The sequence below is a fragment of the Ranitomeya variabilis genome, chromosome 1 (assembly GCF_051348905.1).
Source record: "Ranitomeya variabilis isolate aRanVar5 chromosome 1, aRanVar5.hap1, whole genome shotgun sequence".
Lineage (NCBI taxonomy): Eukaryota > Metazoa > Chordata > Amphibia > Anura > Dendrobatidae > Ranitomeya > Ranitomeya variabilis.
The window spans coordinates 460793500-460820119 of record NC_135232.1 but is presented as its reverse complement, the minus strand read 5'-3'; the positions used below and the strand labels follow the sequence as shown (position 1 = coordinate 460820119).

The following is a 26620-nucleotide window of genomic DNA, read 5'->3' as shown; positions in this document are numbered from 1 at the left end:
CCTGACTAAAGGTGTGGAAGGCAAACTCTGCTGCCCAGAGCTTCCAGCTTAGCGGAATAGGTTCATACTGATAAGCTGGACAAATGAGCAAAACATAGAAAGTGCTGAACAACAAAGTCCACAACAAGTGAACTGCAAAAGGACAAGCAAGGACTTAGCTTTGCTGAACTGGTCAGAGTGTCAGGGAAATCCAAAGAGCCGTGACTCCAGGCTGGAACAATTGACAACTGGCATTGAATGAGAGAACAGGCCAGACTAATATAGCCGAGCCAGAAAAACGATCAGTGAAAACAGCTGCTGATGCTAAATCCCAGAAGCAGCCATACCACTCAAAACCACCGGAGGGAGCCCAAGAGCGGAATTCACAACACGGCTACTCTGACTTGACCGTGTGGAAGACAGGCTGCTGGTAATGGTGGCAAAGTGACTGGTGGTAGCAAAATGAATGGAAGCATTATCTGTCATCCAACAACCTTTTGACACTGCTGTGGGTTCAATACGAGGTGTGCTGATGCATTCCACTAGTAATTGGCACAGGAAGGTCGGGCGAGAAAATGTGGGTGTTTGGTGTGGCCCAATTTCAGCTTGTCTGCGTTTGCATGCACCATCACAATCACTTTCACTTCAATGTCCCTTGCCTCACGCCGTGCCCATTTTAAATGTACCACATTATTTTCCAATTTCACTCCAAATGGCTGAATTTGGAGCGAACTTATATGTTATCCGTGTGTGGGAAACCCACAGTTTAAAATATCTGGCCTGTCCAAGGGGAAAACCGAAATTCTTGATGCAAAAACGCAGTTGCTCCACAACAAAGGTGAACTGCACTACAATGCTGTGAACAGGATAAATTGTCCAATGTCTGATGAAAGACTCCTTGAAACATCAACTGCCTGCTGGTGCTCATCACCAGCATTAATCAAAAACTAAAAAGAATTTTTAGGGCCCATATGTGAATTGTGAATCTTTGTTATTACAGTCTCCAAGTTGTTTTGGTGTCATCAGAGCTTAATCTTAAATGCAGGTGGTTGGATCATTGCTGATGATCCTGAGGATTTGAAGAGTGCTTTTAAGATAGCATCAGGATCAACTTCAGCTGGAGGATTTTAAGCAACACTGGAGGAGAAGGAGTTTGTGAATCTTCAACATTAACCTTCGTTCTTTGATGGGGTGTCACTTAATCTTAGAAGTATTGGCTGGTCTGATATCACACTACCATTCAAAAGAAGATTGTATTTCATTTGTTGTCCATCTAGTTATCTGTTGTTGTATTTTTTGTAGGCACCAACTGCATCTTCCTTTATTACAAACACAACCTCTGCAACTCCGGAACTCAACAATCAGGTGTGCTTCAAGGCACCGCATACACAGAAAAGGTCCACGAATCCATGACATCTTCCTCTGTGACTCTTGGATGCAAATTATTAATGGTCATTTTTGTGCCTTCTAAAGAGCTAAAGACAGACTCTTTATGAGTGGGCCCTACTGATGAACTGGCCTCCTTTGTAACAAGTGTCCGTGACACATTGGATAGAGACTTTGCATGCAATAAAGGTGCCGATTGGCGAAGTGTCTTGCTGAGTAGACATGGGAGCTGTTTATGCATCATTCTGTAGAAATCGCAGAAATGCCGCATGTCATCACGGACAGCAGGCAGATCAAGAGTGAAGGTTTTATTTAACAATAAGTGCAAACCACGCAGGGAATAATAGGTTGCAGGGTAGTGATAGGGAATGGGACAGAACTGGGAGAGTGGCAGGTTAGGACAGCGACGAATGATAGTTCAGTAATTAACCCCTTAATACCATGACGTACTATCCCGTCAAGGTGACCTGGGACTTAATTCCCAGTGACGGGATAGTACGTCATAGCGATCGGCCGCGCTCACGGGGGGAGCGCGGCCGATCGCGGCCGGGTGTCAGCTGCCTATCACAGCTGACATCCGGCACAATGTGCCAGGAGTGGTCACGGCACCCCCCAAACATGATCGCGGTGTACCGGCGGTACAGGGAAGCATCGCGCAGGGAGTGGGCTCCCCGCGGGCTTCCCTGAGACGATCGGTACAAGGGAATGTACTCACCTTGTACCGAGCGTCTCCTCCCTGCAGGCCCCGGATCCAAAATGGCCGCGGGGCTGCATCCGGGTCCTGCAGGGAGTTCTGGGTGCCGTGCAGGCGCTGGTAAGCCTGCGGCGATGTGAGTGAGATCGCCGATCTGATAGAGTGCTATGCAAACTATCAGATTGGCGATCTGTGATGTCCCCCCCTGTCCCAGTTTAAAAAAAAATTTCCACGTGTGTAAAGAAAAATAAAAAACAAAATTCCTAAATAAAGAAGAAAAAAAATAAATATTATTCCCATGAATACATTTCTTTATCTAAAAAAAACAAAAAAACAATAAAAGTACACATATTTAGTATCGCCGCATCCGTAACGACCCAACCTATAAAACTGTGCCACTAGTTAACCCCTTCAGTGAACACCGTAAGAAAAAAAAAAAAACGAGCCAAAAAACAACGCTTTATTATCATACCGCTGAACAAAAAGTGAAATAACACGCGATCAAAAAGACGGATATAAATAACCATGGTACCGCTGAAAACGACATCTTGTCCCGCAAAAAATGAGCTGCCATATAGCATCATAACCAAAAAAATAAAAAAGTTATAGTCCTCAGAATAAAGCGATGCCAAAATAATTATTTTTTCTATAAAATAGCTTTTATCGTATAAAAGCGCCAAAACATAAAAAAATGATATAAATGAGATATCTCTGTAATCGTACTGACCCGACGAATAAAACTGCTTTATCAATTTTACCAAACGTGGAACGGTATAAACGCCTCCTCCAAAATAAATTCATGAATAGCTGGTTTTTGGTCATTCTGTCTCACAAAAATCGGAATAAAAAGTGATCAAAAATTGTCACATGTCCGAAAATGTTAACAATAAAAACGTCAACTCGTCTCGCAAAAAACAAGACCTCACATGACTCTGTGGACCAAAATACGGAAAAATTATAGGTCTCAAAATGTGGAGACGCAAAAACTTTTTTGCTAGAAAAAGCGTCTTTTAGTGTGTGACAGCTGCCAATCATAAAAATCCGATATAAAAAACGCTATAAAAGTAAATCAAACCCCCCTTCATCACCCCCTTAGTTAGGGAAAAATAATAAAATTAAAAAAATGTATTTATTTCCATTTTCCCATTAGGGCTAGGGTTAGGGTTAGGGCTAGGGTTAGGGCTAGGGTTAGGGCTAAGGTTAGGGCTAAGGTTAGGGCTAGGGCTAGGGTTAGGGCTAGGGTTAGGGCTAGGGTTAGGGTTAGGGTTAGGGTTAGGGCTAGGGTTAGGGTTAGGGTTGGGGCTAGGGTTGGAGCTAAAGTTAGGGTTGGGGCTAAAGTTAGGGATAGGGTTGGGGCTAAAGTTAGGGTTGGGGATAAAGTTAGGGTTAGGGTTGGGGCTAAAGTTAGGGTTAGGGTTTGGATTACATTTACGGTTGGGATTAGGGTTGGAATTAGAATTAGGGGTGTGTCTGGGTTAGGGGTGTGGTTAGGGTTACAGTTGGGATTAGGGTTAGGGGTGTGTTTGGATTAGTTTCAGGTAGAATTGGGGAGTTTCCACTGTTCAGGCACATCAGGGGCTCTCCAAACGCGACATGGCATCCGATCTCAATTCCAGACAATTCTGCGTTGAAAAAGTAAAACAGTGCTCCTTCCCTTCCAAGCTCTCCCGTGCGCCCAAACAGGGGTTTACCTCAACATATGGAGCATCAGCGTACTCGGGACAAATTGGACAACAACTTTTGTGGTCCAAGTTCTCTTGTTATCTCTGGGAAAATAAAAATTTGGGGGTCTAAATATCATTTTTGTGGGAAAAAAAGGATTTTTTTATTTTCACGGCACTGCGTTGTAAACTGGGGGTTCAAAGTTCTCACAACACATCTAGATAAGTTCCTTGGGAGGTCTAGTTTCCAATATGGGGTCACATATGGGGGTTTATACTGTTTGGGTACATCAGGGGCTCTGCAAATGCAACATGATGCCTGCAGACCAATCCATCTAAGTCTGCATTCCAAATGGCGCTCCTTCCCTTCCGAGCTCTGCCATGCGCCCAAACAGTGGTTCCCCCCCATATTTGGGGTATCAGCGTACTCAGAACAAATGGGACAACAACTTTTAGGGTCCAATTTATCCTGTTACCCTTGTGAAAATACAAAACTGGGGGCTAAAATATCATTTTTCTGAAAAAAAAAAAGAATTTTTAGTTTCACGGCTCTGCGTTATAAACTGTAGTGAAACACTTGGGGGTTCAAAGCTCTCAAAACACATCTAGATAAGTTCCTCGGGAGGTCTAGTTTCCAATATGGGGTCACTTGTGGGGGGGTTGTACTGTTTGGGTACATCAGGGGCTCTGCAAATGCAACGTGACGCCTGCAGACCAATCCATCTAAGTCTGCATTCCAAATGGCGCTCCTTCCCTTTCGAGCTCTGCCGTGCGCCCAAACAGTGGTTCCCCCCCACATATGGGGTATCAGCGTACTCAGGACAAATTGGACAACAACTTTTAGGGTCCAATTTATCCTGTTACCCTTGTGAGAATACAAAACTGGGGGCTAAAAAATCATTTTTCTGAAAAAAAAAAGAATTTTTAGTTTCACGGCTCTGCGTTATAAACTGTAGTGAAACACTTGGGGGTTCAAAGCTCTCAAAACACATCAAGATAAGTTCCTTAGGGGGTCTACTTTCCAAAATGGTGTCACTTGTTGGGGTTTTAATGTTTAGGCACATCAGGGGCTCTCCAAACGCGACATGGTGTCCCATCTCAATTCCAGTCAATTTTGCATTGAAAAGTCAAATGGCGCTCCTTCCTGTCATGAATCCCCAATGGCTAGGGATAGCACAGGACAAGCAAGGTACCAATAAATAACGGACGAGCTCTAGGGTGATGGAACCTGGGCTGACCGCTGCCCTACGCCTGACAAACGCAACTAGAGATAGCCAGGGAGCGTGCCTACGTTGGTTCTAGACGCCACGCACCAGCCTAAGAGCTAACTAGTACTGCAGAGAAAATAAAGACCTCACTTGCCTCCAGAGGAATGAACCCCAAAAAGATATAGTTGCCCCCCACATGTATTGACGGTGAAATGAGAGGAAGGCACACACATAGAGATGATATATATAGCTTTAGCAAACTGAGGCCCGCTGTAAACTAGAAAGCAGAACGATACAAAAGGGGACTGAGCGGTCAGCAAAAAACCCTAATCAAAAAAACCATCCTGAGATTACAAGAACCCATGTGCCAACTCATGGCACATGGGGAGAACCTCAGTCCACTAGAGCTACCAGCTAGCATAGAGACATAATAAGCAAGCTGGACAAAAAAAAACAAACAACTGAAAATCAGCACTTAGCTTATCCTGAAAGATCTGGGAGCAGGTAGGCAGGAACCAAACAGAGCACATCTGAATACATTGATAGCCGGCAAGGGAATGACAGAAAGGCCAGGTAAAATAGGAAACACCCAGCCTCTGATGGACAGGTGGAAACCAAAGGCCGCAACCCACCAAAGTCACCCAGTACCAGCAGTAACCACCAGAGGGAGCCCACAAACAGAATCCACAACAGTACCCCCCCCTTGAGGAGGGGTCACCGAACCCTCACGAGAACCCCCAGGGCGATCAGGGTGAGCTCTATGGAAGGCGCGGACCAAATCAGTCGCATGAACATCGGAGGCGACCACCCAGGAATTATCCTCCTGACCATAACCCTTCCACTTAACCAAATACTGGAGTTTGCGTCTGGAAACACGAGAATCCAAGATCTTCTCAACAACATACTCCAATTCTCCCTCCACCAGCACCGGAGCAGGAGGCTCAACCGAAGGAACAACGGGCACCTCATACCTCCGCAACAACGACCGATGGAACACATTATGAATAGCAAACGATGCTGAGAGATCCAAACGAAAAGATACAGGGTTAAGAATCTCCGAGATCCTATAAGGACCGATGAACCGAGGCTTGAACTTAGGAGAAGAGACCTTCATAGGGACAAAACGAGAAGACAACCACACCAAATCCCCAACAAGAAGTCGGGGACCCACGCGGCGACGGCGATTAGCAAACTGCTGAGTCTTCTCCTGAGATAACTTCAAATTGTCCACCACCTGATTCCAAATCTGATGCAGCCTGTCCACCACCACGTCCACTCCAGGACAATCCGAAGACTCCACCTGACCAGAGGAAAAACGAGGATGAAACCCCGAATTACAAAAAAAAGGAGAGACCAACGTGGCAGAACTAGCCCGATTATTAAGAGCAAATTCGGCCAGTGGCAAAAAAGCAACCCAGTCATCTTGATCAGCAGAAACAAAACACCTCAAATAAGTTTCCAAGGTCTGATTAGTTCGCTCCGTCTGGCCATTCGTCTGAGGATGGAATGCAGACGAGAAAGACAAATCAATGCCCATCTTGGCACAAAACGTCCGCCAAAATCTAGACACAAACTGGGATCCCCTGTCAGAAACGATATTCTCCGGAATCCCATGCAAACGAACCACGTTCTGAAAAAATAAAGGGACCAACTCAGAGGAGGAGGGCAACTTAGGCAAGGGCACCAAATGAACCATCTTAGAAAAGCGGTCACACACAACCCAGATAACGGACATTTTCTGTGAAACCGGGAGATCAGAAATAAAATCCATGGAAATGTGCGTCCAAGGCCTCTTTGGGATGGGCAAGGATAACAACAACCCACTGGCCCGAGAACAGCAAGGCTTAGCTCGAGCACACACTTCACAAGACTGCACAAAGGTGCGCACATCCCTAGACAAGGAAGGCCACCAAAAAGACCTGGCCACCAAGTCTCTAGTACCAAATATTCCAGGATGACCAGCCAACACAGAAGAATGGACCTCGGAGATGACTCTACTGGTCCAATCATCCGGAACAAACAGTCTTTCTGGTGGACAACGATCCGGTTTATCCACCTGAAACTCCTGCAATGCACGTCGCAAGTCTGGGGATACGGCGGACAATATTACCCCATCCCTAAGGATACCAGTAGGCCCAGAGTCTCCAGGAGAGTCAGGCACAAAACTCCTGGAAAGAGCATCTGCCTTCACATTCTTTGAACCTGGCAGGTATGAAACCACGAAATTGAAACGAGAAAAAAACAACGACCAACGAGCCTGTCTAGGATTCAAACGCCTGGCAGACTCAAGGTAAATGAGATTCTTGTGATCAGTCAAGACCACCACACGATGTTTAGCACCCTCAAGCCAATGACGCCACTCCTCAAATGCCCACTTCATGGCCAAAAGCTCCCGATTACCCACATCATAATTGCGCTCGGCGGGCGAGAATTTTCTAGAGAAGAATCCACATGGCTTCATCACCGAGCCATTAGAACTTCTCTGTGACAAAACCGCCCCCGCTCCAATCTCGGAAGCATCAACCTCAACCTGAAAAGGAAGTGAAACATCTGGTTGACACAACACAGGAGCAGAAGAAAACCGGCGCTTAAGTTCCTGAAAGGCCTCCACGGCCGCAGGAGACCAATCAGCAACATCAGCACCCTTTTTAGTCAAATCAGTCAAAGGTTTAACAATACTGGAAAAATTAGCAATGAACCGACGATAAAAATTAGCAAACCCCAAGAACTTCTGAAGGCTCTTAACAGATGTAGGTTGTGTCCAGTCACAAATAGCCTGAACCTTGACGGGATCCATCTCAATAGTAGAAGGAGAAAAAATGTACCCCAAAAAAGAAATCTTCTGGACTCCGAAGAGACACTTTGAGCCCTTCACAAACAGAGAATTGGCCCGCAGAACCTGAAACACCTTCCTGACCTGTAGAACATGAGACTCCCAGTCATCAGAAAACACCAAAATATCATCCAAATACACAATCATAAACTTATCCAGATATTCACGGAAAATATTGTGCATAAAGGACTGAAAGACTGACGGAGCATTGGAGAGTCCAAAAAACATTACCAAATACTCAAAATGGCCCTCAGGCGTATTAAATGCGGTTTTCCACTCATCACCCTGTTTTATCCGCACCAAATTATACGCACCGCGAAGATCTATCTTAGTGAACCACCTAGCCCCCTTAATGCAAGCAAACAAATCAGTTAATAATGGCAATGGATACTGATATTTGACTGTAATCTTATTCAGAAGGCGATAATCTATACAAGGCCTCAGGGAACCATCTTTTTTTGCCACGAAAAAAAAACCTGCTCCCAGAGGGGACGAAGATGGACGAATATGTCCCTTTTCCAAGGACTCCTTAATATAATTCCGCATAGCAGTATGCTCTGGCAGTGACAGATTAAATAAACGACCCTTAGGGAACTTACTGCCAGGAATCAATTCTATAGCACAGTCACACTCTCTATGAGGAGGGAGCGAATTGAGCTTAGGCTCCTCAAAAACATCCCTATAATCAGACAAAAACGCAGGGATCTCAGAAGGAGTAGATGAAGCGATTGAAATCGGAGGTGCATCATTATGAACCCCCTGACATCCCCAGCTTAACACAGACATTGTTTTCCAGTCCAGGACAGGATTATGAGTTTGTAACCATGGCAGACCAAGCACTAGTACATCATGTAAATTATACAGTACAAGGAAGCGAATCACATTCTGATGAACGGGAGTCATGCGCATGGTCACTTGTGTCCAATACTGCGGTTTATTCATAGCCAATGGTGTAGAGTCAATTCCCTTCAGAGGAATAGGAACTTCCAGAGGCTCCAGACTAAAACCGCAGCGTTTAGCAAATGACCAATCCATAAGACTCAGGGCAGCGCCCGAATCCACATAGGCATCAACGGAAATGGAAGACAGTGAAAAAATCAGAGTCGCAGACAAAATGAACTTAGGCTGCAGAGTACCAATGGCAAAAGATTTATCAACCCTTTTTGTGCGTTTAGAGCATGCTGATATAACATGAGCTGAATCACCACAATAAAAACACAATCCATTTTTCCGCCTATAATTTTGCCGTTCACTTCTGGACTGAATTCTATCACATTGCATAGTCTCAGGTGCCTGTTCAGAAGACACCGCCAACTGGTGCACGGGTTTGCGCTCCCGTAAACGCCGATCAATCTGAATGGCCATAGCCATAGACTCATTCAGACCTGTAGGCGTAGGAAACCCCACCATAATATCCTTAATGGCCTCAGAAAGACCATTTCTGAAGTTTGCAGCCAGGGCGCACTCATTCCACTGAGTAAGCACCGACCATTTCCGAAATTTTTGACAATATATTTCCGCTTCATCATGCCCCTGAGAGAGGGCTAATAAAGCCTTTTCAGCCTGAATCTCCAGGTTAGGTTCCTCATAGAGCAATCCCAATGCCAGAAAAAACGCATCCACACTGAGCAATGCAGGATCCCCTGGTGCCAATACAAATGCCCAATTCTGAGGGTCGCCCCGCAGGAAAGATATTACAATCTTGACCTGTTGAGCAGGGTCTCCAGAGGAGCGAGATTTTAAAGAAAGAAACAATTTACAATTGTTCCTGAAATTCAGGAAGGTAGATCTATCTCCAGAAAAGAACTCTGGAATAGGAATTCTAGGTTCAGACATGGGAGTGTGAACAACAAAATCCTGTATGTTTTGAACTTTTGCCGCGAGATTACTCAGGCTGGAAGCCAAACTCTGGACATCCATGTTAAACAGCTAAGATCAGAGCCATTCAAGGGATAAGAGGAGGTAAGAAGCAGCTAGACAGCAATTAAGGGCTAGGCAGCAAAACTCTGAAGGGAAAAAAAAAAAAAAATTTCCCTTAAACACTTCTTTTTCTCCTGCTTCAGCCCAAACAATTAACACTTTGTGGGCCGGCTATACTGTCATGAATCCCCAATGGCTAGGGATAGCACAGGACAAGCAAGGTACCAATAAATAACGGACGAGCTCTAGGGTGATGGAACCTGGGCTGACCGCTGCCCTACGCCTGACAAACGCAACTAGAGATAGCCAGGGAGCGTGCCTACGTTGGTTCTAGACGCCACGCACCAGCCTAAGAGCTAACTAGTACTGCAGAGAAAATAAAGACCTCACTTGCCTCCAGAGGAATGAACCCCAAAAAGATATAGTTGCCCCCCACATGTATTGACGGTGAAATGAGAGGAAGGCACACACATAGAGATGATATATATAGCTTTAGCAAACTGAGGCCCGCTGTAAACTAGAAAGCAGAACGATACAAAAGGGGACTGAGCGGTCAGCAAAAAACCCTAATCAAAAAAACCATCCTGAGATTACAAGAACCCATGTGCCAACTCATGGCACATGGGGAGAACCTCAGTCCACTAGAGCTACCAGCTAGCATAGAGACATAATAAGCAAGCTGGACAAAAAAAACCAAACAACTGAAAATCAGCACTTAGCTTATCCTGAAAGATCTGGGAGCAGGTAGGCAGGAACCAAACAGAGCACATCTGAATACATTGATAGCCGGCAAGGGAATGACAGAAAGGCCAGGTAAAATAGGAAACACCCAGCCTCTGATGGACAGGTGGAAACCAAAGGCCGCAACCCACCAAAGTCACCCAGTGCCAGCAGTAACCACCAGAGGGAGCCCACAAACAGAATCCACAACACCTTCCCTTCCGAGCTCTGCTATGCGCCCAAACAGTGGTTTACCCCCACATATGCGGTATCGTTGTACTCAGGACAAATTGCACAACAACTATTGTGGTCTAATTTCTTCTCTTACCCTTGGGAAAATAAAAAATTAGGGGCGAAAAGATCATTTTTGTGAAAAAATATGATTTTGTATTTTTACGGCTCTGCATTAGGGTTGAGCGAAATGGGTCGACCATTTTCAGAAGTCGCCGACTTTTGGCAAAGTCGGATTTTATGAAACCCGACCCCTGTGTGGGGTCGGCCATGAGGTCGGCGATCTTCTGAATCTGGTATCGGGATTCCGATACCGAGTTCCGATATGTTTGCGATATCGGAAATCGGTATCAGAATCCACATTTAAGTGTAAAATAAGGAATTAAAATAAAAAATATTGATATGCTCACCACTCCGACGCAGCCTGGACATCGCCGCTGGTAACCGACATCTTCCGTTCCTAAAAATGGCGCTTGAAAGACCTTTCGAATGCTTCACAACTTGTGATTGGTCGCGGCGGCCCACGTGACCGCTGAGCGACCAATCACAAGCCGGTGACGTTATTCTCAGGTCCTGTTCTGGTTCTCAGGTACATGAGAATTAGGTCACGGCTTGTGATTGGTCGCTGAGCGGTCACGTGGGCCGCCGCGACCAATCACAAAGCCGTGACGTCATCGGAAGGTCCTTCACGCGTTCATTCTTAAGAAGGAAGGCTGCCGGAAAGAAGCCGAGGGTGAGTATATTCCTATTAGGTATATACTCACCCTCGTACGTGCCCTGCTTCTTTCTGGCAGCCTTCCTTCTTAAGAATGAACGCGTGAAGGACCTTCCGATGACGTCACGGCTTTGTGATTGGTCGCGGCGGCCCACATGACCGCTCAGCGACCAATCACAAGCCGTGACCTAATTCTCATGTACCTGAGAACCAGAACAGGACCTGAGAATAACGTCACCGGCTTGTGATTGGTCGCTTAGCGGTCACGTGGGCCGCCGCGACCAATCCCAAGCCGTGAAGCATTCAAAAGGTCTTTCAAGCGCCATTTTTAGGAACGGAAGATGCCAGTTACTACCAGGGCGCGCCAGAGGGTGAGTATATCAAATTTTTTTATTTTAATTCTTTATTTTACACGTAAATATGGATCCCAGGGCCTGAAGGAGAGTTTCCTCTCCTTCAGACCCTGGGAACCATAGTATCCCACTGCACTGCATTGTGTTTCGCGTTTCGGCTGACCCCGACCCCGACTTTTTTATAGGATCGGCCGATTTCACTCGACCCGACTTTTGAGAAAGTCGGGTTTCGTGAAACCCGACCCGATCCTATAAAAATAAAAGTCGCTCAACCCTACTCTGCATTATAAACTTCTGTGAAGCACTTGGTGGGTCAAAGTGCTCACCACACATCTAGATAAGTTCCTTAAGGGGTCTGCTTTCCAAAATGGTGTCACTTGTGTGGGGTTTCAATGTTTAGGCACATTAGGGGCTCTCCAAACGCAACATGGCGTCCCATCTCAATTCCAGTCAATTTTGCATTGAAAAGTCAAATGGTGCTCCTTCCCTTCCGAGCTCTGCCATGCACCCAAACAATGGTTTACACCCACATATGGGGTATCAGCGTACTCAGGACAAATTTCACAACAACATTTAGGGTCCAATTTCTTCTCTTACCCTTGGGAAAATAAAAAATTGGGGGCGAAAAGATCATTTTTGTGAAAAAATATGATTTTTTATTTTTACGGCTCTGCATTATAAACTTCTGTGAAGCACTTGGCGGGTCAAAGTGCTCACCACACATCTAGATAAGTTCCTTAAGGGGTCTACTTTCCAAAATGGTGTCACTTTTGGGGGGTTTCAATGTTTAGGGACATCAGGGGCTCTCCAAACGCAACATGGCATCCCATCTCAATTCCAGTCAATTTTGCATTGAAAAGTCAAATGGCGCTCCTTCGCTTCCGAGCTCTGTCATGTGCCCAAAAAGTGGTTTACCCCCACATATGTGGTATCGGCGTACTCGGGACAAATTGTACAACAACTTTTGTGGTCCATGTTCTCTTGTTATCTCTGGGAAAATAAAAATTTGTGGGGCTAAAAATCATTTTTGTGGGAAAAAAAGGATTTTGTATTTTCACGGCACTGCGTTGTAAACTGTAGTGAAACCCTTGGGGGTTCAAAGTTCTCACAACACATCTAGATAAGATCCTTGGGAGGTCTAGTTTCCAATATGGGGTCACTTATGGGGGGTTTATACTGTTTGGGTACATCAGGGGCTCTGCAAATGCAACATGACGCCTGCAGACCAATCCATCTAAGTCTGCATTCCAAATGGCGCTCCTTCCCTTCCGAGCTCTGCCATGCGCCCAAACAGTGGTTCCCCCCCATATATGGGGTATCAGCGTACTCAGGACAAATTGGACAACAAGTTTTGGGGTCCAATTTATCCTGTTACCCTTGTGAAAATATAAAACTGGGGGCTAAAAAATCATTTTTCTGAAAAAAAAAAGAATTTTTAGTTTCACGGCTCTGCGTTATAAACTGCAGTGAAACACTTGGGGGTTCAAAGCTCTCAAAACACATCTAGATAAGTTCCTCAGGAGGTCTAGTGTTGTGAACTCTGTTTTCGGGCTCCCTCTTGTGGTCACTGGTGGTATGGTGTGACTTTTGCTTTGGGCTCCCCCTGGTGGCTTTGTTTGTTATCCTGCTGGTCTCTGGATATCAGCTGGTTCGTTATCCTCTGGGAGGTTCCTATATAGCTCTGTTTTACTTCCACTTGTGGCCGGCTGTCGATGTAATCAGTGCTACTCAGATTCCTTCTGACTACCTTGCTCCCAGTCCATCCAGGATAAGCTAAGTTTTGTTTGCTCATTTTTTGATCAGCAGTGTTTATCATGTTTTCTGTTCCAGCTTGCTAAAATGTAATTCCCTCGCTTGCTGGTTGCTCTAGTGGGCTGAGTTTCTCCCCACACACCGTTAGTTGGTGTGTGGGTTCTTGAAATCTCAGGATGGATATTTTGTAAGGGTTTTTTATTGATCGCATAGACCCCTGCTCTATTTTCTGCTTTCTAGTACTAGTGGGCCTCTTTTGCTGAATCTGATTTCATCCCTATGTATGTGCCTTCTTCTTACTTCACCGTTAATATTTGTTGGGGGCTTCTATATCTTTGGGGATTATTTCTCTGGAGGCAAGCGAGGTCTTTCTTTCTCTTTAGGGGTAGCTAGTTCCTCAGGCTGGCTCGAGACGTCTAAGAATTTTTTAGGCACGTTCATCGGCTACCTCTAGTTGTTTTGGATAGGTTCAGATTTGCGATCAGTCCAGTTACCATCTCCCTAGAGCTCGTCCTTAGTTTAATCACTTGCTGATCTATTTGTGATCCTCCGCCACTTGGGATCATAACAGTACAGCCGGCCGTAAAGTGTTAATTGCATGGCAGAAGCAGGAGAAAAGAAGCCTTAAGAAATTTTTTTTTTTTTTTTTGTTGCCGTGTGTCTAGCTGCTGTGGCTGCTTCTCTCCTCCTCTTAATCTTGGTGTGGCTCTGAGTTCAGCTGCTGACATGGATGTCCAGAGCTTGGCTTCCAGTCTGGATCATCTTGCTGCTAGGGTTCAAAGTATTCAGGATTTTGTTGTTCACAGTCCTATGTCAGAGCCTAGAATACCTATTCCGGAGTTGTTTTCTGGAGATAGATCTAGGTTCCTGAGTTTTAGGAACAATTGTAAGTTGTTTCTTTCTTTGAAACCTCGTTCCTCTGGTGATGCCATTCAGCAAGTTAAGATTATCATTTCCTTTTTGCGTGGTGACCCCCAAGATTGGGCCTTCGCATTGGCACCAGGGGATCCTGCATTGCTTAGTGTAGATGCGTTTTTTCTAGCCCTTGGATTGCTCTATGAGGAACCTAATCTTGAGAACCAGGCTGAAAAAGCGTTATTCTCCCTCTCGCAGGGGCAAGATGAAGCAGAGGTGTACTGCCAGAAATTTCGAAAATGGTCGGTGCTTATTCAGTGGAATGAGTGTGCCCTGGCTGCAAATTTCAGAGAAGGTCTTTCTGAAGCCATTAAGAATGTCATGGTGGGGTTCCCTACGCCTGCAGGTCTGAATGAGTCAATGACTCTGGCCATTCAGATTGATCGGCGTTTGCGGGAGCGCAAACCTGTGCACCATTTGGCGGTGTCTTTTGAACAGACACCTGAATCTATGCAATGTGACAGAATTCTGACCAGAAGTGAACGGCAAAATTATAGACGGCAAAATGGGTTGTGCTTTTACTGTGGTGACTCAGCTCATGTTATCTCAGCATGCTCTAAGCGCAAAAAAAAGGTTGATAAATCTGTCACCATTGGTACTTTACAGCCTAAGTTAATTTTGTCTGTTACCCTGATTTGTTCCCTGTCATCTTACCCGGTTAATGCTTTTGTAGATTCAGGTGCCGCCCTGAGTCTGATGGATTGGTCATTTGCCAGGCGCTGTGGTTTTGATTTGGAGCCTTTAAAATTCCCTATTCCACTAAGGGGAATTGATTCTACACCATTGGCTACGAATAGACCTCAGTACTGGACACAAGTGACCATGTGCATGACTCCTGTTCATCGGGAGGTGATTCGCTTTCTTGTACTGCATAATTTGCATGATGTCGTCGTGTTGGGTCTACCATGGTTGCAGACTCATAATCCAGTTCTGGATTGGAAAGCTATGTCGGTGTCAAGTTGGGGTTGTCAGGGAATTCATGGTGACGCTCCTGTGGTGTCAATTGCTTCGTCCACTCCTTCTGAAGTCCCTACGTTTTTGTCAAACTACCAGGATGTATTTGAGGAGCCCAAACTCAATTCTCTACCTCCTCATAGGGACTGTGATTGTGCTATAAATTTGATTCCTGGTAGTAAGTTTCCTAAGGGACAACTTTTCAATTTATCTGTGCCGGAGCATGCTGCCATGCGGAGTTATATAAAGGAGTCTTTAGAGAAGGGACATATTCGCCCGTCCTCATCCCCTCTTGGTGCAGGATTCTTTTTTGTGGCTAAAAAGGATGGTTCCCTGAGACCCTGTATTGATTATCGCCTTTTGAATAAAATCACGGTCAAATTTCAGTATCCTTTGCCATTGTTAACTGATTTGTTTGCTCGCATTAGGGGGTCTAGTTGGTTCACCAAGATAGATCTTCGTGGTGCGTATAACCTTGTGCGTATAAAACAGGGTGATGAATGGAAAACTGCATTTAATACGCCGGAAGGCCATTTTGAGTACTTGGTGATGCCTTTTGGACTTTCTAATGCTCCTTCAGTCTTTCAGTCCTTTATGCATGACATCTTCCGTGAATATCTGGATAAGTTTATGATTGTGTATCTGGATGATATTCTGTTTTTTTCGGATGATTGGGAGTCTCATGTTAAGCAGGTCAGGATGGTCTTTCAGGTCCTACGTGACAATGCTTTATTTGTGAAGGGCTCAAAATGTCTTTTTGGAGTCCAGAAGATTTCTTTTTTGGGTTTCATTTTTTCTCCTTCTACTATTGAGATGGACCCAGTCAAGGTTCAGGCTATTCATGACTGGACGCAGCCTACATCTGTTAAGAGTCTTCAGAAGTTCTTGGGTTTTGCTAATTTTTACCGTCGCTTCATAGCTAATTTTTCTGGCGTTGTTAAGCCTTTGACGGATTTGACCAAGAAGGGTTCTGATGTGACTAATTGGTCTTCTGCGGCTGTGGAGGCCTTTCGGGAGCTGAAGCGTCGGTTTTCTTCGGCTCCGGTCTTATGTCAGCCAGATGTCTCACTTCCCTTCCAGGTGGAGGTTGATGCTTCCGAGATTGGAGCAGGGGCTGTTTTGTCGCAGAGAAGCCCCGATGGCTCTGTGATGAAGCCATGTGCTTTCTTTTCAAGAAAGTTTTCGCCTGCCGAGCGGAATTATGATGTTGGTAATCGGGAGCTGTTGGCTATGAAGTGGGCATTTGAGGAGTGGCGACATCGGCTCGAGGGAGCTAAACATCGTGTGGTGGTCTTGACTGACCACAAGAATTTGATTTATCTCGAGTCGGCCAAGCGGCTGAATCCCAGACAGGCTCGTTGGTCATTGTTTTTCTCTCGTTTTGATTTCATGGTCTCGTACCTGCCGGGTTCGAAGAATGTGAAAGCTGATGCTCTTTCTAGGAGTTTTGTGCCTGACTCTCCTGGAGATTCAGAGCCGGCTGGTATCCTTAGAGAAGGGGTGATTTTGTCTGCCATCTCCCCAGATTTGCGACGTGTGCTGCAAGAGTTTCAGGCGGATAGACCTGACCGCTGTCCACCGGAGAGACTGTTTGTCCCGGATAGATGGACCAACAGAGTCATCTCCGAGGTTCATTCTTCGGTGTTGGCGGGCCATCCTGGAATATTTGGTACCAGAGACTTGGTGGCCAGGTCTTTTTGGTGGCCTTCCTTGTCACGGGATGTGCGTTCCTTTGTGCAGTCTTGTGGAATTTGTGCTCGGGCGAAGCCTTGCTGTTCTCGTGCCAGTGGTTTGCTGTTACCTTTGCCTGTCCCGAAGAGGCCTTGGACGCACATTTCCATGGATTTTATTTCAGATCTCCCTGTCTCTCAGAGAATGTCTGTCATCTGCGTGGTGTGTGATCATTTTTCTAAGATGGTCCATTTGGTGCCCTTGCCTAAGTTGCCTTCCTCCTCCGAGTTGGTTCCACTGTTTTTTCAAAATGTGGTTCGTTTGCACGGGATTCCTGAGAACATTGTTTCTGACTGAGGATCCCAGTTTGTGTCTAGATTTTGGCGGACCTTTTGTGCTAAGTTGGGCATTGAATTGTCTTTTTCGTCGGCCTTCCATCCTCAGACGAATGGCCAAACCGAGCGAACTAATCAGACCTTGGAGACTTATTTAAGATGTTTTGTTTCTGCTGACCAGGACGACTGGGTTACTTTTTTACCGTTGGCCGAGTTTGCCCTTAATAATCGGGCTAGTTCTGCTACTTTAGTTTCTCCTTTTTTTTGTAATTCGGGGTTTCATCCTCGTTTTTCCTTGGGTCAGGTGGAGCCTTCTGACTGTCCTGGAGTGGATGTTGTGGTGGCTAGGTTGCATCAGATTTGGAATCATGTGGTGGACAATTTGAAGTTGTCACAAGAGAAGGCTCAGCTCTTTGCCAACCGCCGTCGCTGTGTGGGTCCCCGACTTCGCGTTGGGGATTTGGTGTGGTTGTCTTCTCGCTTCGTTCCTATGAAGGTCTCCTCTCCTAAGTTCAAGCCTCGGTTTATCGGTCCTTATAAGATTCTGGAAGTCCTTGGCCCTGTGTCATTCCGTCTGGACCTCCCGGCATCATTTGCTATTCATAATGTGTTCCATCGCTCGTTGTTGCGGAGGTATGTGGTACCTTTGGTTCCTCCGGTTGAGCCTCCTGCCCCGGTGCTGGTTGAGGGAGAATTGGAATACGTGGTGGAGAAGATCTTGGATTCTCGTGTTTCTAGACGGAGGCTCCAGTATTTGGTCAAGTGGAAGGGCTATGGTCAGGAGGATAATTCTTGGGTTGTCGCCTCTGATGTTCATGCGGCCGATTTGGTTCGTGCCTTCCATGTGGCTCATCCTGATCGCCCTGGGGGTTTTCATGAGGGTTCGGTGACCCCTCCTTAATGGGGGGTACTGTTGTGAACTCTGTTTTCGGGCTCCCTCTTGTGGTCACTGGTGGTATAATGTGACTTTTGCTTTGGGCTCCCCCTGGTGGCTTTGTTTGTTATCCTGCTGGTCTCTGGCTATCAGCTGGTTCGTTATCCTCTGGGAGGTTCCTATATAGCTCTGTTTTACTTCCACTTGTGGCCGGCTGTCGATGTAATCAGTGCTACTCAGATTCCTTCTGACTACCTTGCTCCCAGTCCATCCAGGATAAGCTAAGTTTTGTTTGCTCATTTTTTGATCAGCAGTGTTTATCATGTTTTCTGTTCCAGCTTGCTAAAATGTAATTCCCTCGCTTGCTGGTTGCTCTAGTGGGCTGAGTTTCTCCCCACACACCGTTAGTTGGTGTGTGGGTTCTTGAAATCTCAGGATGGATATTTTGTAAGGGTTTTTTATTGATCGCATAGACCCCTGCTCTATTTTCTGCTTTCTAGTACTAGTGGGCCTCTTTTGCTGAATCTGATTTCATCCCTATGTATGTGCCTTCTTCTTACTTCACCGTTAATATTTGTTGGGGGCTTCTATATCTTTGGGGATTATTTCTCTGGAGGCAAGCGAGGTCTTTCTTTCTCTTTAGGGGTAGCTAGTTCCTCAGGCTGGCTCGAGACGTCTAAGAATTTTTTAGGCACGTTCACCGGCTACCTCTAGTTGTTTTGGATAGGTTCAGATTTGCGATCAGTCCAGTTACCATCTCCCTAGAGCTCGTCCTTAGTTTAATCACTTGCTGATCTATTTGTGATCCTCCGCCACTTGGGATCATAACAGTCTAGTTTCCAATATGGGGTCACTTGTGGGGGGGTTGTACTGTTTGGGTACATCAGGGGCTCCGCAAATGCAACGTGACGCCTGCAGACCAATCCATCTAAGTCTGCATTCCAAATGGCGCTCCTTCCCTTCCGAGCTCTGCCATGCGCCCAAACAGTGGTTCCCTCCCACATATGGGGTATCAGCGTACTCAGGACAAATTGGACAACAGCTTTTGGGTCCAATTTATCCTGTTACCCTTGTGAAAATACAAAACTGAGGGCTAAAAAATCATTTTTCTGAAAAAAAAAAGAATTTTTAGTTTCACGGCTCTGCGTTATAAACTGTAGTGAAACACTTGGGGGTTCAAAGCTCTCAAAACACATCAAGATAAGTTCCTTAGGGGGTCTACTTTCCAAAATGGTGTCACTTGTGGGGGGTTTCAGTGTTTAGGCACATTAGGGGCTCTCCAAACGCAACATGGCATCCCATCTCAATTCCAGTCAATTTTGCATTGAAAAGTCAAATGGCGCTCCTTCCCTTCCGAGCTCTGCCATGCACCCAAACAATGGTTTACACCCACATTTGGGGTATCAGCGTACTCAGGACAAATTGCACAACAACATTTGCGGTCCAATTTCTTCTCTTACCCTTGGGAAAATAAAAAATCGGGGGCGAAAAAATCATTTTTGTGAAAAAATATGATTTTTTATTTTTACGGCTCTGCATTATAATCTTCTGTGAAGCACTTGGTGGGTCAAAGTGCTCACCACACATCTAGATAAGTTCCTTAAGGGGTCTACTTTCCAAAATAGTGTCACTTTTGGGGGGTTTCAATGTTTAGGCACATCAGGGGCTCTCCAAATGCAACATGGCGTCCCATCTCAATTCCAGTCAATTTTGCATTGAAAAGTCAAATGGCGCTCCTTCGCTTCCGAGCTCTGTCATGTGCCCAAAAAGTGGTTTACCCCCACACATGTGGTATCGGCGTACTCAGGACAAATTGTACCTTTCGGGGTCCATTTTCTCCTGTTACCCTTGGTAAAATAAAACAAATTGGAGCTGAATTAAATTTTGTGTGAAAAAAGTTAAATGTTCATTTTTATTTAAACATTCCAAAAATTCCTGTGAAACACCTGAAGGGTTAATAAACTTCTTCAATGTGGTTTTGAGCACCTTGGGGGGTGCAGTTTTTAGAATGGTGTCACATTTGGGTATTTTCTATCATATAGACCCCTCAAAATGACTTCAAATGAGATGTGGTCCCTAAAAAAAATGGTGTTGTAAAAATGAGAAATTGCTGGTCAACTTTTAACCCTTATAACTCCCTAACAAAAAAAAATTTGGTTCCAAAATTGTGCTGATGTAAAGTAGACATGTGGGAAATGTTACTTATTAAGTATTTTGCGTGACGTATCTCTGTGATTTAAGGGCATAAAAATTCAAAGTTGGAAAATTGTGAAATTTTCAAAATTTTTGCCAAATTTTCGTTTTTTTCACAAATAAACACAAGTTATATCGAATAAATTTTACCACTAACATGAAGTACAATATCTCACAAGAAAACAGTGTCAGAATCGACAAGATCCGTTGAAGCGTTCCAGAGTTATAACCTCATAAAGGGACAGTGGTCAGAATTGTAAAAATTGGCCCGGTCATTAACGTGCAAACCACCCTCGGGGCTTAAGGGGTTAAAGATGTGAAACTTATCAAACTGTGGTCTTCTTGTGTGCGGCATATCAGGGTTCCAACGTTGGCACCGACAACAGTGGCACGTGGTATCTCGATGAAGTCTGTGATGGATGGGGATCCAATGGTGGCACCGACAACAGCAGCGTGTGATGTCTCGACGTAGTCTTTGAGGAGAGAGTAACTTTCCCATGCCATCATGTGTCTGGCACGGTACTGAGTCCAATGTGTGAATCTGCTGGAACAAGACTTTGTTTCGCAGTGTACACGAATCCTGGGTAGCAGAGCACGGGCCTAGATGCCTTTGTATTCCGGTGTCGCACACCCAGTGCAGTCTCCGGCGTCAAGTCTGAGACTCCTCCAGGCTGGAGGATAGCGGGGGATTGCTGGTTAGTCATCCACCAGCAGTGGACCTGTATGCAGGGGTACTGTCAAGTTGGTCTGTGCAAATGGATCGCTCTGCCCTCACAATAGACACAGCACCTGACTCACCACTTAAGGTACAGTCACACTCAGCGATGCAGTGATATAGACAACGAGCCGATCGCTGGAGCGTCGCTGTTTAGGTTGCTGTAGAGACGTCAAACACAGCAGCTCCAGAACGATGCAGGAGCGATCCAGTGATGTAACAGCGCCTCACTTATCGTTCTCGCTGGTTGTTAGCTCCATGTAAGACATTGCTGACATCGTTGCTTTTGATGTCAAACATGACGATACACGCCGACCTGATGACGAAATAAAGTTCTGGACTTCTAGCTCCGACCAGCGATATCACAGCGGGATCCAGATTGCTGCTGCATGTCAAACACAACGAGATCGCTATCCGCATGCTGCAACGTCACGGATAATTGTCGTTCTCGTTGCAAAGTTGCTGAGTGTGACGGTACCTTTAGCTTTCCCGCCCGGGTCCTGGTCTCTTTCCCGCATGCAGCGTTATTATCTCAGCCCCGCCTACTACAGTCACATGCAAGGGATCGTCCTGGAATTAGTCTTCTCCCCTGCAACATGGGTGACAGACCTGGCAGTTCTGGAGCCGGTGTGAGAAAGGTACCCCATTCTGGTTCTTCCTTACCTTATAATTCTGTAACACTTTAGCAAGAGGTAAAGTTTGTCCAAGAGAAAATGAAATTCCAGACAATCATGGCCTTTTGCACATTGTTTGCAGCTGTGATCTTCATCTTCTTGGTGGGGTTGTGGTAAAGTTCCAAGTCGTCATTAATTCCATAATCGTCCATATCTTGTAAAGAGGAAATCAGTTATTTCCCAGGTTTGTGGTTAACTACGTTTATTGGCATTCATTTAATAGTGTTCGCTACACTGGAACAAACATTTATTGGCTGTGACATTTGGATATTTGTTATGATCCGGTGACCTTGGAGCCGCATGAGACTTTCTCAGGAGTAGGTGGAACCTGTACTGACCGCAAACCCTAAACTGTCACCGCAACTAGAAGTAGCCGTGGGGTGTGCCTAACACATCCTAGACACCTCGACACAGCCGGAGGACTAAATACCCCTATAGATGGAAAAGGGAATTCTATCTTGCCTCAGAGCAGAACCCCAAAGGATAGGCAGCCCCCAACAAATATTGACTGTGAGAATTAGAGGAAAGACACACGCAGGCAGAAATCAGGATTTATCAAAAGAGGCCACACTAGCTAAATAGGAAAGGATAGGACAGAATACTAAGCGGTCAGTATTAAAACCCTAAAAATATCCACAGCAGATAATACAAAAATTCCACCATCTAACTAAAGACATGAAATGTATATCTGCATCTCCTGAGAATCCAACTTGACTGAAATAACCAAACACAGTCTAAGCTGGACAAGAAAAAACATTGAATAGTACTAAATTGTAAAGCACACAGCATGTGTGCTGTAGAAACAAAACCAGACACTTATCTTTGCTGATATGGAAGCAGGGCAGGAGGAACCAGACAGAGATGCAAAACCTCCAGGAACAATGGACAACTGGCAAGGGCTAATGAATCCTGCAGACCTAAATATCCCAGTCAGAGCTGCAATCAGCAGGGATACCTGCCCAGGATTGCAACCCAGGGACAACTGCATTACTACCAACAACCACCGGAGGGAACCCAAGAGCAGAATTCACAACAGATATTTTTGGTAATATGTATGGTGAATATGAAGAACCTTGTGCTACAGGTGTGTCGATAGTTACGGCTGGTGCACTCCTCTTTAAACTTAGTTTTTCACGAGCATCCATCAGTTTGTTTGGCTTTCCTCCAACACTGATCTGCTTTGCATAATTCAGCATCTTACGAGCATGTTGCACTTGCCCTTTATATGGACACATGCGTCTTTGGCAACATATTTCTTACGCGCATCTTTTATGCAGAGCTTCAGAGGCGCATCTGTTACACTGATCTTCTGACAGGCATGAAATGCATTCTGGTAATTGGTGGTGGGTGGATAAATGACTAATCATTGTAGGCTGTATCCTGGATCTCATACCTCCCATAGCCACCGCTGTTATTAATTCTGTACGTTCCCATTCCTGCCGTCACCATGACCCTTTTCCTGATCACTTCATCCAATGACTTGTCCACCATATTTTTGCTAAAAGCCTGCACCTTCCCAGCAGCAACTGTAGGAAACCACATTACTGTTTTCCAGGGTGTTTATGATGCTCGTTAAAAAAAAAAAAGTTTACATACTATGTTGATGTGTACTCCCCAAGAGGAAATGTTTGTCAGCCATCCTCCACATTTCTTCCAAGGGGGATTGAGGTGCGTGCAAATTTGGGCCTGGCCTTGCATTCCCCTAATGGGCAAACTTTATGGTAGTAAAAAAAAATAATAATGGGAACTTTTTTTCATGTGGCCATCCAGTACTTTAGTTCTAAGGCTTATTGGGGTGCATGTAACTTTGGTGCAGGGCAGGCCTTGCATTCAATGCATAGGCAAACAGTATGGAAGAACGTGAGCTCAAAGGCTTATTGGGGTGCCTGTAACTTTGGGGCAAGGCAGGCCTTGCATTCAATGCAAAAGCAAACAGTATAGGAGTACCAAATGAATAATGTGAACTTGGTTTTTCTGTGGCCATCCAGTACGTGGGCTCCAAGGCTTATTGGGGTGTCTGTATGTTTGGGCAGGGCAGGCCTTGCATTCAATGCATAGGCAAACCCTATGGGAGACCCACTTTCTTATAATGGGAATATTTTTTTAGGAGGCCCTCCTGAACATCTCGTGAAAGAGGTATTGGGGTGCGTCCTAATTTTTGGCAGCCCAGCCACTCACTGCATAGGAAATAACAGTATAGGAGTCACACTCTTTAATAATGGCCCTTTAAGAATATTAATGCCGACAGATGCCCATATAAAATAGGCTCTGTGACTTTAAGAGTCCCTCCTTCATAAATGAAACAAGATGTGTCTGATGATGTGTCACACAACACATGGCCAGCTGAGGTTGTTCAATGTTACAATGACATTTCCTAGTGAATCCATTTGTATTGGTTGAAAGCAATGCTAAAGTTGAAAAACGCATCAAAAGCGCTGTGTGGGAACATAGCCCAAGTGGTGGAGGAAAATTTTTGTTTTGGGTTAATTATTTTTCCTTATATAAAATTCATTACCCTGGAAAGGATGTTCATTAACATATTTCAAATGAAAATCCATTTAGGTCTTGTTTTTGGGTGTGCCCGTAAAAATGGCATAAGACTCTGATAACATTGCTCAAAGCTGTGACCTAGGAGTCAGAAATGCTTCCAGGGGCATTCTCCATGATATTCTCATGTCATTTGAGCACTGTTTCCATCATTGTCAGACGATTTTAGACCTTAATAGGACCCCCGGGGGTTTATTGCAGTAAAAATGCTCAGGTTTCCCCTAGACTTACATTGGGCTCATTGTTCTGGTCGAGTACACGGGTATTACAAAGTGCTTGATCATCTTAATGCTCGCTCATCACTATTTATAACATCTTCCTTGTCCTGATGCTTTGATATTGAACTGTTTAGCCAGCATCTCAGCTCTGTTCTTCTTTTGATTTCACAAGAGTAAATTTTGAGAGATGTTTCTCCCCTGGAAAGGGATGTGTGCATGCTGGAGTACCAAACCTCGCTTGTAAACAATCTTAAGAGAGTTTGTATTTTTCCCAAGACAACAGTGAAGCACACAGTGTGCATCGCAGTTCTAGACGTCTAACACCATGAACGTCAAGCAGTCACTGCGAAAACATTAGCAGAATTGTAAGTAGCATAAGCAATATCTGTGAGTCATTTCACAAATTTTTTAGACAAGCCCGTGTACCAGTTGAACAAAGTACAAGTCTGACACATTGTGAATGACTGGAGAGGATGGCGCAGGAGTATCTCGAGGTTAATATCAATGCCATCAGGTGGAATTGGGAAGGTAGTAGTGGAAGGTTTGTCAGAGGCCTAGCATACTGTTTCTAGTCTGTGGAAATTGATGCCACTTTAGTGGTGTGAGACAATCATGTTTTGAAATGTGAAGACTCTAAGTTGGGTCTCCATCTGGTGGGCTGCCTGTAGTGGAAGGTGGGTCAGATGCCTATCTTACTATTTCTACTTTGTGGAAATTGATGCCAGTTTATTGGTCTGTGACACCAATTTTTTGATACAGGTGCTTCTTACAAAATTTGAATATCATCAAAAAGTTAATTTATTTCAGTTCTTCAATGCAGAAATTGAAACACATATATTATATAGTGTCATTACAAACAGAGTGAACTATTTCAATTGTTTATTACTGTTAATATTGATGATTATGACTTACAGCTAATCAAAACCCAAAAGTCATTATCTCAGTAAATTAGAATAATTATCAAAAAACGCCTGGAAAGGTTTCTTAAGCACTTAAAAAAGTCCCTTTGTCTGTTTCAGTAGGCTTCACTATCATGGGGAAAACTGCTAATTTGACAGATGTCCAGAAGGCAATCATTGACACACTCTAAGGAGGGTAAGCCACAAACAGTCATTGCTAAAGAAGCTGGCTTTTCACAGAGTTCTGTATCCAAGCATATTGATGGAAAGATGAGTTGAAGGAAAAAGTGTGGTAGAAATAGGTGCACAAGCAACCGGGATAACCCCAGCCTTGAAGGGATTGTTAAGAAAACGCAATTCAAAAATTTGGGGGAGATTCACAAAGAGTGGAATGCTGCTGTAGTCATTGCTTCAAGAGCCACCACACACAGATGTATCCAGGACATGGACTACAAATGTCGCATTCCTTGTGTCAAGCCATTCATGACCGATATACAAAGCCAGAAGCATTTTTCCTGTGCCAATGAGAAAAGAACTGGACTGTTGCTCAGTGTTCCAAGGTGTGGTTTTCAGATTAAAGTAAATGTTGCATTTCATTTGGAATTCAAGGTCTCATAGTCTGGATGAGGAGTGGATAGGCATACAATACAAGCTGCTTCAGCAATGGTTTTTGGAGCCATGTCATCTGCTGGTGTAGGTTTATTGTGTTTTATCAAGACCAAAGTCAGCGCAACCGTCTACCAGGAAATTTTAGAGCACTTCATGCTTCCCTCTGCCGACAAGCTTTATGGAGATGGAAATTTCATTCTCCAGCAGGACTTGCCACTTGTCCAGTCTGTCAAAAATACCAATAACTGGTTTAAAAACAACAGTATCACTGTGTTTGATTGTTCAGCAAACTTGCCTGACCTTAACCTCATAGAAAATCTATGGATTATTGTCAAAATAAAGATGAGAGACACCAGGCCCAACAATGCAAACAAACTGAAGGCTGCTATCAAAGCAACCTGGGCTTCCATAACACCTCAGCAGTGCCTCAGGCTGATCGCCTTCATGCCACGCTGCATTGATGCAGTAATTGATGCAAAAGGAGCCCCAATGAAGTATTGAATTAATTTGCTGATCATACATTTCAGTAGGCCAACATTTCTGATTTTAAAATAATTTTTCAAG

At 44.8% G+C, this 26620-nt stretch overlaps 1 pseudogene; it reads right to left on the bottom strand.

Moving 5' to 3' along the window:
- Window positions 1-1001: 1001 nt before the first annotated feature.
- LOC143784263 (polymerase delta-interacting protein 3-like) lies at window positions 1002-23274 on the bottom strand (annotated as a pseudogene).
- Between the last annotated feature and the right edge of the window lie 3346 nt (window positions 23275-26620).